At 39.7% G+C, this 13062-nt stretch overlaps 1 protein-coding gene and 1 long non-coding RNA gene across 3 annotated transcripts in view; one reads left to right on the top strand and one right to left on the bottom strand.

Moving 5' to 3' along the window:
• LOC120527255 overlaps positions 1-11401 on the bottom strand; it is a 28712-nt gene extending 17311 nt beyond the window's left edge. Inside the window, exon 1 of one of the 2 annotated variants that reach the window (XR_005633298.1) lies at positions 11281-11401. This is a non-coding gene — a long non-coding RNA (uncharacterized LOC120527255). Of the gene's footprint in view, positions 1-1202; positions 1238-11280 lie in introns of those variants that run through there. The other variant, XR_005633299.1, reaches the window with a different exon arrangement.
• atp8b1 (ATPase phospholipid transporting 8B1) overlaps positions 10889-13062 on the top strand; it is a 126958-nt gene continuing 124784 nt past the window's right edge. The window contains exon 1 of the mRNA XM_039750466.1: positions 10889-11239. The gene's annotated coding sequence lies outside the window, so the exon portion shown is untranslated. The remainder of the gene's footprint in view (positions 11240-13062) is intronic.

The raw sequence follows: 13062 nt of genomic DNA, 5'->3' as shown, positions 1-13062 counted from the left end.
TGGACAGTACTGACACCTCATTTCCAGCTGAAGTGAAAACACTGTACACATTGTTGTGCTCAAAACCCCTGAGCCTTGTATCAAGGCTACATGGGAACAAGAAGTATACAAGATAAAAGTCCATAAAAGTCTTGGTCCAGGATGTGTTTTACCCAGTATTTACAGTACATTCCTGCTGCAATCACACTTTTCTCTGGCATAGTGAAGTGAACATAAACTGACCTTCACAGTTAGGTACAACCTTTATTTACAGATGTCTGCATTCTGTCACGGCCCCCATCACTTATGAATTAAGAAAAACACTATGGTGCTATTTCACAAGAAAAGGAAATGCAAAGTAATATACAGTGCTAAATTATTTCTATGTAGTGACATTCATGTCTTCAGCATGAACTGCAAAGAAAATCTAATAATGATTTTCATTAAATATACCATTCCAGATTTGATACATGTTATTTATCTCCAAGGGAAACTTTTCTTTCCTCATGACCTTTAGGGGTCAGAGCACAGGGTCAGCTAATGTACAGCACCCCTGGAGCAATTTCCTGGTTAAGGGCCCTGCTCAAAGGCCCAACAGAGTAGGATCCCTTCCAGCAGTAAAGGGTTTATGAACCAGCTACCATCTAGATACCATTGTAGATCCTTAGCCGGTATGCCACACTTTAGATGGTATAATGCATTAACAGGACAGTGAATGGCTCAATCAGTCTCAGATGAGACACCATAGTAAATATATTGTTTAATGCGCAGGACACCAAATTGTTTTCACTAAATTGTGATTAAAATACTGTATGACCAGCTATGCCTGTTTTTACTCCAGCTGCAGCTTGTTACTTGGCAGACAACAGATGAATAAAATTAGACTTGGAACTTTAACAGAGAAAATGAAAAATGTGAAACAACTGGAGCATACAATGCCATAAATTAAGGCTACAGAAAGCCATTAGCATAACATGAGTCTGCATAGTTTATAAGTAGTTTCTAATAAACTTTCACATTTCAGAAAACAAAATGAATGACAAACAAAGAAGATCATCACTACTATTTAGAATACAATGCTTCAAACTATATACAACCCGAAATCATAAAATGTCGGGACGGTATGGAAAATGCAAAAAAAAAATTAATTAATAAAAAGCAGTGATTCTTGATTCTTAAAAGTACAGTACTTTGACTTTTATTTCATTGAAGGCAGTACGAACCTAAGATATTTCATGTTTTGTCTCATCAGCTTCATTTCATTTGTTAATATACATCCATTCCTGCAAAAAAAGTTGTGACGGGACAAAATTAAGGCCAGTAATCAGGTAAAATAATTACATAATGATGTGATTTCAAACAGGTGATGTCAACAAGTGATTGTTAAGATTTTCAAACATGCTTAATCTAGTTGAGTATTTAATGAAATCTATAAATAATATTTTTTATATGTATTATTACTTTTTAAGTGCTTTCATGTTTTTTTCCTATTTCGTTAACATACTATCTATACTAGTCTATCTATACTATACTAGCCTAGAGATAAACTTACTGTGCATTAGGTGAAAGGCTTAAGAACTTCCTGATGTACAGATCAACTGTACACATCTATCCATCCATCCATTTTCTAACCCGCTGAATCCGAATACAGGGTCACGGGGGTCCACTGGAGCCAATCCCAGCCAACACAGGGCACAAGGCAGGAACCAATCCCGGGCAGGGTGCCAACCCACCGCAGGACACACACAAACACACCCACACACCAAGCACACACTAGGGCCAATTTAGAGCCGCCAATCCACCTAACCTGCATGTCTTTGGATTGTGGGAGGAAACCGGAGGGCCCGGAGGAAACCCACGCAGACACGGGAGAACATGCAACCTCCACGCAGGGAGGACCTGGGAAGCGAACCCGGGTCTCCTAACTGCGAGGCAGCAGCGCTACCACTGCGCCACCGTGCCGCCCTGTACACATCTAACAAAAATAATTTGCTTTTACATCCTAGCATCCATTGCTTCAGTAAGAACACTCCAGAAGTAAAATTTGTATTGTTACTTTTTAGGAAAATTGTTTATTAAATACTAGCCGACCCGCCGCGTACCATACGCCGCATAATCAGGCCCGTTTTTTGATGATTTTTAAGCACAGGGAGAAAATTTAAATTTGAAAAATCGGTAATGTAATAAATCAGCAAGAAAAGCAATATTGTAACAATGCACGGAACGAACCAACACACAATCGTCCGTGACTGAAAGCTGGCGGACCGCCATCGCTCATGTGCCCACCTCCAACTCGTCACTTGAGTCATTGTCAACTTTGCACAGTCCAGATGCACCTGTGACTCACGTAGACTTTCTGTGTTCCTGCAGGAGTATCTAAGAAGAGGCATGTTTGTCGCGGATGCGAATTGCTTTATGTAGCGTGTAAAACAGTTTGTTATGGTGTACGCGGTCGTGCGTCGTAACCGAAAACTCGTTTTTTAAAGACTGCTTACTTCATTGTGTTTTAACCTCAGTTGTAAAGGAATGTTTTAAGGACCCCATGGGATACCCCTCGCAAACCGTTTTACACGCTGCATATGGCGATTCACCTCCGTGAGAAACATGCCTCTATGAACAGTCAACGTGGCTCGGAGGTGCCAGGAGTTGGTGGGTGTGGCTCCTTCCTGCGTGCGCCATAGGTGTCTTACTTGTCGGCGGCTCAGTGAATCCATGCCCCTTCCGGCGTGCTTTCCATGGTTGTCTTGCCTTAGTGAATTATATATATATAAATTGGGTAATAAGAGGATGGAACGCTTCAAGCAGAATTATATATAAGGCAAAATAAACAGTAAATGAGACAGATTTTCATTGTATGTTACCCTTACACCTAGGAGATTTAAAGAATCGTAAATAAACCTCATGTTCCTCTCTAACATGTGGGAGTAAACTGGAGCGCCCAGTCATTCAGTAAACATGTAGACTCTAAAGGGACGGTGTCCTGGCCATGAAGCTGTAAGGTGCCATTGCTAGTCAATGTGGTAAAATTTCATCCAGCAGACATCTGCAGCTAGCATATTTTTATTTGTCCTCTTCTATACTCTCTACCACAACAATCAGAAGAGTTGTTATTCCTGCTTTCTACATTTTAATATTCTTTGTATTGTTAAGTTATAGTGGAGTTGAAAAGGGAGTTGTAGTGCAGACTAACAGATCCAGTGACTCATAGAAGATAAGCAGATAATGCTAGCAGAATGGAGAATTTCATGTTTATATTGAGGCACACATGGGACTACTAGATAGGGAAACAGTATTCAGTCAGGTGACAAGTGAGGATAGTAACAGGGGAACTAAGAAGCTTCTTTGTTTCCTTTTATTATCTTTGGCATCTGTTGAAGGTTTTATATTGCTCTGTCATTTCACTGCCAAATAAAAGCCCTTATTTTTCCAAAAAGGGTCTTGTCCTGCTTGAGTTTTGCTTAATGGGTCGCAATTATATGCGACATGCAAAACATAATAATAAAGTCTGTGGTCTTTACATTGTGTCCCAGGAATGTCTTTTCACAAACAGGTTTTGCTCTGGATGGATTAATTGAATTTGTGTCATTATAAGTTGGGAATCTAAGGTTGGACTGTGATGAGAAACTGGAAACTGGCCTGGCATGGCTAAAGGTGTGTTTGAGTGTGTGTGTGTGTGTGTGCATGTGTGGGGGTGGGTGTGTGTTTGTGGTGGGGGTTGGGTTGGCATCCTATTCTGAGTTGACTCCGGCCTTTCAACTGATGCTGCTGATAAGCTTATTTGCCTTTCAAACATATAACTGACATATTGTGGGCAGAAATGGATGGATAGATGAAAACTGAATGAAGATAACAAGTTAGAATGTGGCACGGTTGAGCTAAAGTTTGTACTGCTGCCTCAAAGTTCCAGTGAACTGGGTTCAGCTCCTGGCCTTCTTCTATGGAGTGTGCATATTCTTACTGCTTTCACATGCATTTTCTATAGATGGACCAGTTTCTGCCTACAATGTTTTGTTAACTCACTACTCCAAATTGGCACAGTATGAATGAGTATGTTTGTGCATTATGGTGGACTGGCTTCCAAGCCATAGCTAGATCCTGCCTTGCACTACTCGGATAGGCTGTCATACCTCAGATCCCATAATTAATAAGCCAAGTGTAGAAAAGACATGAACTGATTTGAGGATTTGAAGATTGCCCTGCCCCCACCATGTGCAGTTACTGTGTGTACTCTTTTAAAAAAATACAGTTAAATTAACAGGCAAATCTTAATTTTAAATTTTTTGCCTGCAATCTTTGGAATTTCTTGCTAAACAAAAACTGTTCTGTCTGCATAATGTAAGCCACCTTGGGTAAAAACATCTGCTAAATAAAGCATAATCCATCCATCCATTATCGAACCCGCTATATCCTAACTACAGGGTCACGGGGGGTCTGTTGGAGCCAATCCCAGCCAACACAGAGGGCAAGGCAGGAAACAAACCCCAGACAGGGTGCCAGCCCACTGCACGGCACACACAGACACCACACACCAAGCACACACCAGGGACAATTTAGGATCGCCAATGCACCTAACCTGCATGTCTTTGGATTGTGGGAGGAAACCGGAGTGCCTGGAGGAAACCCACGCAGACACGGGGAGAACATACAAACTCCACGCAGGGAGGATCCGGGAAGCAAATCGGGGTCTCCTGACTGCGAGGCAGCAGCGCTACCCACTGCGTCACCGTGCCGCCCCTAATCAAAATAATAATAATAATAAATGGATAACTAACAAGTGAAAGTAAGTATACAGTACTCTGCAATGAATTGGCATCCCATGAGAGATTTGATTCTGCCTTGCACTTTGTCAGGGAAGGAACAGCTCCCCACAACATGATAACTAAAGACAGAAAATAAATGAATGAAAGTTAGAATATTGTGAGTGGGTGTGCTTTATGATGGACTGGAATTCAATCCAAGTCAGTTTCTGCTTTCTAACCTGTGCTGCCAGTAAACATTCTGGACTTTTATTGGAATGACTACTTCAGAAAATGGATGGATGAATTAGCTAATATTTTTTGGACAAAACAATTCGATTTTGGTTGTTTTTCGCCAATTCATTAGCGAACATCTAGCTAATCAACTTAACATAATATTCTCAAGCCCTCCTAAGCCAATTCAGGGTTATGGGACATATTATGGCAGCAGTGGAAGCAAGGCAGAAAACAGTCCTGGTGAGGGTGCCAGTCAATCATAGTGCCCACTAATGCAGGAGCCAATTTGGAGCTACCAATTAGCACAGCCAGCACCTCTTTGAGTATGTGGAAGCAGAACTGGTGTACCCAGAGATAAACACATGAAAACAAAGGGAGATTAAGCAAACTCCACACAGACAGAAAGTATGTGGATGACTAAAACCCAGGATACTAAATTCGTAAAGCAGCAGTGCTAAAAACTCTGGCTTATCAAGCTTGAGAAATAAGTTCATAAAAGTGAAATACAAACTACTAAACAGGAACTAATTTGTGCTATTCAGATGTTCCCACCAAAGGATTACTGACATATCTCTTCTATTTTCTTTTGATTCTATTTAAGTATTTTGTTACCTGTGTAAGAAAGATTGCTTACTGACCTTTTCAAATACACATTATTTTTCTGAATCTTTTTTTCCATGACATGGCTGAAAAACCAAAGACTATATTATAAGCTGGAAATCGGGAAGCCACCCTGGATGTGATTTCAACCACACTCAAATACAGTATATTAAAAGGACATACATCCATAAAAAAGTAACATATGTTTTATTTTAGCCTTTTAGCCTTTTTAAATATGCATTTTTTTTTTACTATAGATTTACAGCAAAGCAACACAGAGGCACAATTATTATAGCGGTTACATCTCCGCTGCACAGATTTGAATTCAGCTCCCAGCCCATTTGTTATCTGGAGTTTGCATATTCTCCATGTGTCTATATTGACATTTTCCAAATATCCCACTTTCATCCCACACCCCAAAGACAAGTATATTAGTTTAAGTGGACACCTGGGGCCTCATGTATAAGGCCTTCCATAGAATTCACACTAAAACATGGTGTACTGTATAGACAGAACTAGAAATGTGCGTAAGTACAAAAAAATTCAGATGTATAAAAATGTGCATAAACAAAGTTCTACGCACTTTTACTTTATAAATCCCAAACAACATGAATTTTAACTTGAATGCAAAATGGAGATCCTGCTCAGCGAAGTGGAGGCAAGGAAAAATGTACTATTTGGTGGCTTAAGAAAGTGGTATTGATGGAGTGACACTGTGGGGTGGAGGCAATCAAAAGTTCAACTTCTGAAAGTCGCACAGTGCCTGAAATAAAAAAGAAGTGGTCAGATATCAAAGTTGACATGAAAAGGAGAGTCCCAGCCCACTGTCTAAGTGTCAATGCCACTGGAGGAGGTAGCGGAACTCTGGGGGTCACACCGTTTGAGCAGCGAGCTGCTGCAATTATTGGTGAAATGCTTATAACTGGCATTTTACCAGCCGATGAGGGGGAGTTTTAATTTATTTTTTCGGTTACCACTTTTCATACTTGTGCAAATAATTTGCATGTTTCATAAGACAAACAAACAAGATGGCAGCAGAATTTGGTATTACTGTTTATTCTGTTTCTGACAATATTACAAAAGGTGACTCCCATGCCGGGGACGTGACTCCAGACAGTGTTGGTACTGCTGCGCTGAGTGCACGTTTGGGTGCTGGCTGCACACGCACCCCTGTCTTGGAAACCTCCAGGCAACCATCTGGCTGTGTGCTGATGGACACTGTTTTGGAGTCACAAAATGCAATAGTGGATGTTTTAAGAGATATGGAGAAAGCAATTAAGGAATATAAATGTTATACTATGTGATACTGACCAATTAAATTAATTGGTTAAAAAATAAATACTGTATCCGATTATCTGTTTTTTACAGTCTGCTAATTACATTCAAACCAAGTTTTAATGCTGTCTGATTTGGCTGATCATTTGGTAGGTTAGGGTCAGGTTCATCATACTGGATCTCTTCCGGTATGGGCAATCCAAGATTTTGTACCACATTATGCAGCATGCTAAATGCTTGCACAATGGGACACACATTCTATGGACTATATAGCAGCATTCCACCAGTCTTATCCAACAGTCCTTAAGCTGCCCTATAGTAAATTCTACCACTGCCCGAGCCTGAGAGTGGAGGTCATTATAACATCGGCCTTGTTCAGTCAGTGAGTTGATGAGTGAGATAAGCAGCTATGCCTTCAGCGGGTATCCACTATCACCTCAGTAATCATGTTATATGGTTACATCATACAGATGACTTACTATTTTCACCAAAGGAGTAATGTTAAATGTTTTATCTTACCAAGAAGCCAGCCATCACACACAACACCATTTTCAAGTTTGTCCCCAACACTACTATTTCTCAGTATGAATGAATGAATCATGAGTTGAGCCAGGCCATCTTGCCACAACATTATTGAGATTCATTTCGAATCACAGATAATTTACACATTAATAGAGTGGAAATGCTTTCCATTTACATTAGCAAAATCATTCTCTGACGATGTGAGTGTGCATACAGTCGATTGCTCCGATTACATTTGGAAAACCTGATGTTGGTGAGAATTGCATTTTGATGTTTGCCTTTTCAACAACAGTGTAAGGAAATCTTATATATCAGGATGACAAGTAGATAATACCATCTCATACAGCCTGCATGGCACGACTCAGTGATGACTGAGAAATACCCGACTGTTCAGCCAATTCATACTGAAAAGCTCCTGTAGCTAAAAACCCGACGATAGACAGAACTTTAAAAAAAAAAGGGCAGAGCGTAATTCCTCAAAGTCTGCCTTTCTAAAGCCGGTCCCAGTCCAGCACACAGCTCCAAGAGGAGAGCTCTTGGAAATCTGAATTGACTTAGAAGCCAGTCATCATCCTGGGACAAGAAATCAGTATAATCTCTAAATACACTGTCTCTTCTAATTTTTGCATTTGAGAGGTCTTCTAACAACTACAGTAATGCAGCCATTTTAGTTGGAATGGTTTGGCCATTCCGTGTACCATTATATTGTTACAGATTGATAACAATCAAGTACTTTAAATTTGTAAATGATATGCAATTAATTCTGGTGTATTTGATAAAGCCTGCATCATGGATGCGAATCTAAAAAAGAAAGGGAAACCACACAGACACAGTAGCATTGCTTTAACAATGGATGCAGCCTGTTTATGAAACCGAGCAGAAACGTGCATATGCATGGTCTTAGGCTGCCATGAAAATGTACATAGCGTCACCCCAAGTTTAGTTTTTAAACATCTTGATATGAGCATGGAAACGGGCATATGCAATATTTTTGTGCATATGCACTGTTTATACATTAGGCCCCTGGCACGAACAACTGTGAAATATGTCAGAGATAGTTGGCTTCTGCAGACCATGCCACATAACAAAGATTTTGCTTTACCCTCAGGTATTAGCTTAGAAATACCAGTATTTTTTTCCTGGTTCACAGCATCAAAGCAGCTATTGTTAAAGCTTATTAAGATATTTTTTAGTTATATTTAAGAAAATTGTCTGACATTGCATTTCTAATTCAATTTGTTGACCAATAGATTGCTAAAGGAGGACAGCTTATGTAGCAATGACATCTACTCAACTAATTAATTGCACTGTTTTATTAAGTGTAGATAAATAAGAAAAATCAAAGATTGCACAAAAACTGTGAAGCACTACTCCCTAAATACACACATCCTTCCCATCTGGCGTATAGAATTATGAATATTGGAGGGATTTTTCTAGGCATTGTAAACTTCCTGGACCATAGCACTTCCAAAAGATCGCTGAAAATAAAAAACTAAATATATGCATTACATAACATAATACAAGAACCCTTTTCCTAATATTTTATTGCTAAATATGAAAAGAATTGGGGATGGGTGGATGAATGTAAGAACTTTAATGGATGCTAATGTATAATTTAATACCATTTTTCTGCATGAGTGTATTTTATTTTGCATTTTATGCAGAAAAAGCAGAGTGAAGGAAAGGAACAAAGCACAAATAGAAAACAAACAAAATAATATGAAACATGTCTGGAATAACTGTAACTAATGATAATAACTGGAGTACAGCAATCCAGAGCTCAGGCGCTAGAGGAAGATGTGGACAAGGATGACATCCTGAACTAATTATTTACTAGATTTTCCCTTCCACTGCCACCTTCTTCTAACAACCAATCTCTGTGCACCATGCCTATCACTGTACATCAGCAACGTCTACAATGTCAACTGCAATGGCTTGTTATGAGTCCACCTCTGATCATCAGCATTCCTGTGGTAGGCCACCTGGTCTCACTGCAGTTTGCCTATCTGTCAAAGATTGGATTGGAAGTTAGAATTATCTGTCTGCTCCACAAAGCTTAGTCTCACTTAGAAAAAGCTGGAAGCACGGTGAGGATTCTTTTTCATTTTCTCTGGTGACTTCAGTACCATCCTGTCATCCTTCAGAGATATGCAGGTGGATAAGTCCATGGTGTTCAGGATAATGGACTATCTGTTGGGCACAGAGCCGTTTGTAAGGCTCAAGGATTGTTTCCATTTGAGCAACACTGGAACAACACAAGGAACTACCAAGTCTCCTTTTCTCTTCACTGTACACTTAAGACTATAAATATAAGACCAGGTCATGTCACTTGCAGAAATTTTCTGATGATGCTACACTTATGGGGTGTATTTTTAATGTGGGGTGAGACAAAGTAGAGGTGGAGAACTTTGTTTATTAGTGCAAAAAGAATTGTCTGCAACATCAGCAAAGCCAAAGAACTGCTTATTGACTTTTGCTGCACCAAAGAGCCTCTATACCCAGTCACTAGTCAATGTGTAGGTGGTGCGCTCCTACAAATATTTGGGGTCTACATCAATAACAGGTTAGAATGGTCTTATAACACTGAGGAACTATATAAGGGAGTGCAGAGCTGGCTCTTTTTTTCCTTAAGAGACTGTGTTTCTTTAATGGGGGTAATAACAGCCAACTCTGTGATTGCCAGGGCAGTTTTCTATGTTGTGGTCTGCTGGTAACATCACTTCAAGAGAGGTCCACCGAATTAAGAAGCTAATTAAAATTGTAGGATCAGTTATGGAATGCACTCTTGAGCTCCTGGAGGTAGTAGTAAAGAAGAGAATTAAAACTTAATTGAGTGACACTATGAAAAATTATGCACATCCTCTCTCTGACACATTTCTTTTTAGCCTTTCTGTTGTATATTTATTTATTGAATTAAACGCCAAATTTCCACTTGGCCACAAATAAAGTTATAGCTGTCTATAATGGGATTAATTCCTACCTTGTGCCCCATGCTGGCAGCATAGGTTTCACCTCTTACCAGGCCTAAAATTGGACCAAATAGGTTTACATAAATTAATGGATAGATCGATGCAGTATACTTTATAAAACATATGCTGCAATCAAAAATAATCTTATTATTCTTGCACTTCATTGTGACAGAGCATATTTTATGTACAATACATATCATCAAGAAGCACTTTACATTGCCACATCTTATTCAGCTGTAAATTATTTTAATTGCAAATATTAATAGCTTAATCCAGTATGACAGTTGAGGGAACACATAAGGCTATGCTTGGCTTCAAGTATTAGACACTAGGCCACGGTTTAAAGGCGTTACTTAACTGTTTATTGAAATCGCTGCATCCGAGCTGTATTTTTGATAAAAGATCGTTTAAACTGAGAAAAACTAGCCTGTCATTTATGAATTGAAATCTGAGGTGTAGGCTGTGGAGGTGTGGACGTGCGATGGCCTACAAGTTGCCGAAGCTCCACCTTTTCTATTTATTGGGACATCACAGCCGTGGTGACTCTATTTACCTGTGCGCCAGTCACGTGACTCCTGGACTTCTTGGCCACCCCTCCCTCCCTCACTCTCCCTCGTATTCCCTTCATCAATACCTGAGCGAACATGTTCTGGAAACTTTGATTTCGCCACGCGCTGCTCGTAACTTCTAACTTGGGAATCTCTTTCATGTTTGACTTATGATTAATACTTAGACCAAACAAGGAAAAAAATAAAAACAACACTGGGAAGAAAAAAAAAAACTAGACGGACCTGTTTCTCCAGTCTAGCACAACAAGGGAGCCATTGCCAAGCAAAGGGAGTTCGCGGAAAACGTTTTGTTTCAATTACCGAGAAGCAAGTGTAACCTATTGAAGAGGACTAGCATTTAACAAGTAACCGGGTAAGTTTTTACCTTTTATTTCGACGTTTGTCCTTTCTTACCTGTCCGACATCCCCTTTACCGGCGAAGGCGTGACACACGGCCCCCGGGGACGCCAGAGGATCTCGCGCGTAAATATACGACGGAGAAAGCCAGAGTGTGGAACATCCCAAACTCGGAGCACCTTTTTGTTTTATTGATAGGAGTACCTAAACGAGGTTGCGTACGTTCTTACCGATACGTGAGGGGCTGGAATGAGCCACTCGAGTGACTCGGCTTCTACCTGATGCACACCTGGTCAGTGCTGCTAGTTCAGACGTCGTCTGCGGAGCTCTTTGTGTGTGTTGCTTTATACAATAAAATGTTTCAGTTTATTTTCCAATTTCATTCAATTTAGTTCCAGTCTTCAAGTTTGTAATCGTTGACGTTTTAGGGAGGAAAAAGAAATTAAACGATGGGGGTGTGGTGAGACTTGCAAAAACTTTTCTTTTTTCTTTTTCCAGTTGATGTAAAACTAAAGTCGTGTCATAGTCTTGCCTGTCTACATTTATCAATTCCAATCATTTTTTTTTTGTTGTTGCTGAAATTAAAGTGTAGGCTAAAATTACCCGTCAAGTCACACTGAACGAAATCAGTAGGATACGGTAAAACGAAAATGTTGTGGGCGTAAATTTTGAAAACCGAAACCGTACCAGTGGAAACCCACAATTCAGGTACCGGTGTGTGGATTGAGAAACTCTACTGGAATACGGGCCCGTGGGCTCAGGTGAGGGAGAGAAAACGTTATTGACCAGAAACCTGCTGACTGGCACTTTTCTTGACAACTTCATCTTTTTTTATGCTATTTTAGAATCAATCGCCCCCAAGTATTCAATTTGTAATATAATGTGACACATTTTAATCATTATCCGTTGTTTTCTTTTAAGGTACTTGGAATTGTTTTTTGGGAGGGGACAGACAGGCTTGGGGCAGGAAGCCCGACCATTTTATGCATCTACCCAAAGTCATTTACAGCAGGTCGGTTAAAGTTGCTCAGTAAACACACTCCAGCTGGGAGCGACATAGACTTTTATTGTTTCAGAGGGAAATTTGTTTGCAGCAGTAAAGTACTAAACCATAAGACGCTGTTACATAGATACAGGAAAAGATGTAAAGACGTAACAATTGTTATAAATACACACACTCAAGATTATTATAAAAGAGAATAATTTAAACAGTACACAATCAGAATTCAGCTGCATTTCTACAAGTAACAGAATTCAAAATGCTTAAAGCTCTGGAAATAAGCGCAAAAGATAAGAATAAACATAATGAAATTTGTTTTCTTCCCAATAATACTGTTAACTCCAGACATTAGGAAAAGATGAGCCAAATGCAGAAAAGAACATTTAACAAAAACCGAAGCGATATAATCTTACTGCTGGTCGCTACTAGCGCAGCGCCCATTAAGAGCACAGGTGGGAAGTTTACACGCCGTGACTGGTCAAGACAGAAACCAGGCTCATGGATTCAATTAGAAGTTTGGAAGTGCTCAACACTTCTTAGAATTCCATCCATTATAAGACCTGCTCAGCCCCATTCATGGTCGAGGGGCAGAGCCTAATAAGTGTTAGAATTGTACAAGTTAATAAGGAGCAGTGTCTGTCTTGAAGATAGCTGGGATAGGCACCAGCTCACTGTGACTGTGAACTGGTCAAGTGATGAATGGATTGTGTATCATGTACTAGTCAGCTTCACCTAATTAATTTTCTACAATATTTCATTTATTTTATCCCATTTGTTTTTCTTCTACTTGTTTTGTTCTTAAGATAATTAGTATGAGAAGTGTTGTAACATGTACAGAG

This window comes from Polypterus senegalus, chromosome 4 (genome assembly GCF_016835505.1).
Source record: "Polypterus senegalus isolate Bchr_013 chromosome 4, ASM1683550v1, whole genome shotgun sequence".
Classification (NCBI taxonomy): domain Eukaryota; kingdom Metazoa; phylum Chordata; class Cladistia; order Polypteriformes; family Polypteridae; genus Polypterus; species Polypterus senegalus.
This window is presented reverse-complemented; position numbering and strand designations above follow the sequence as displayed.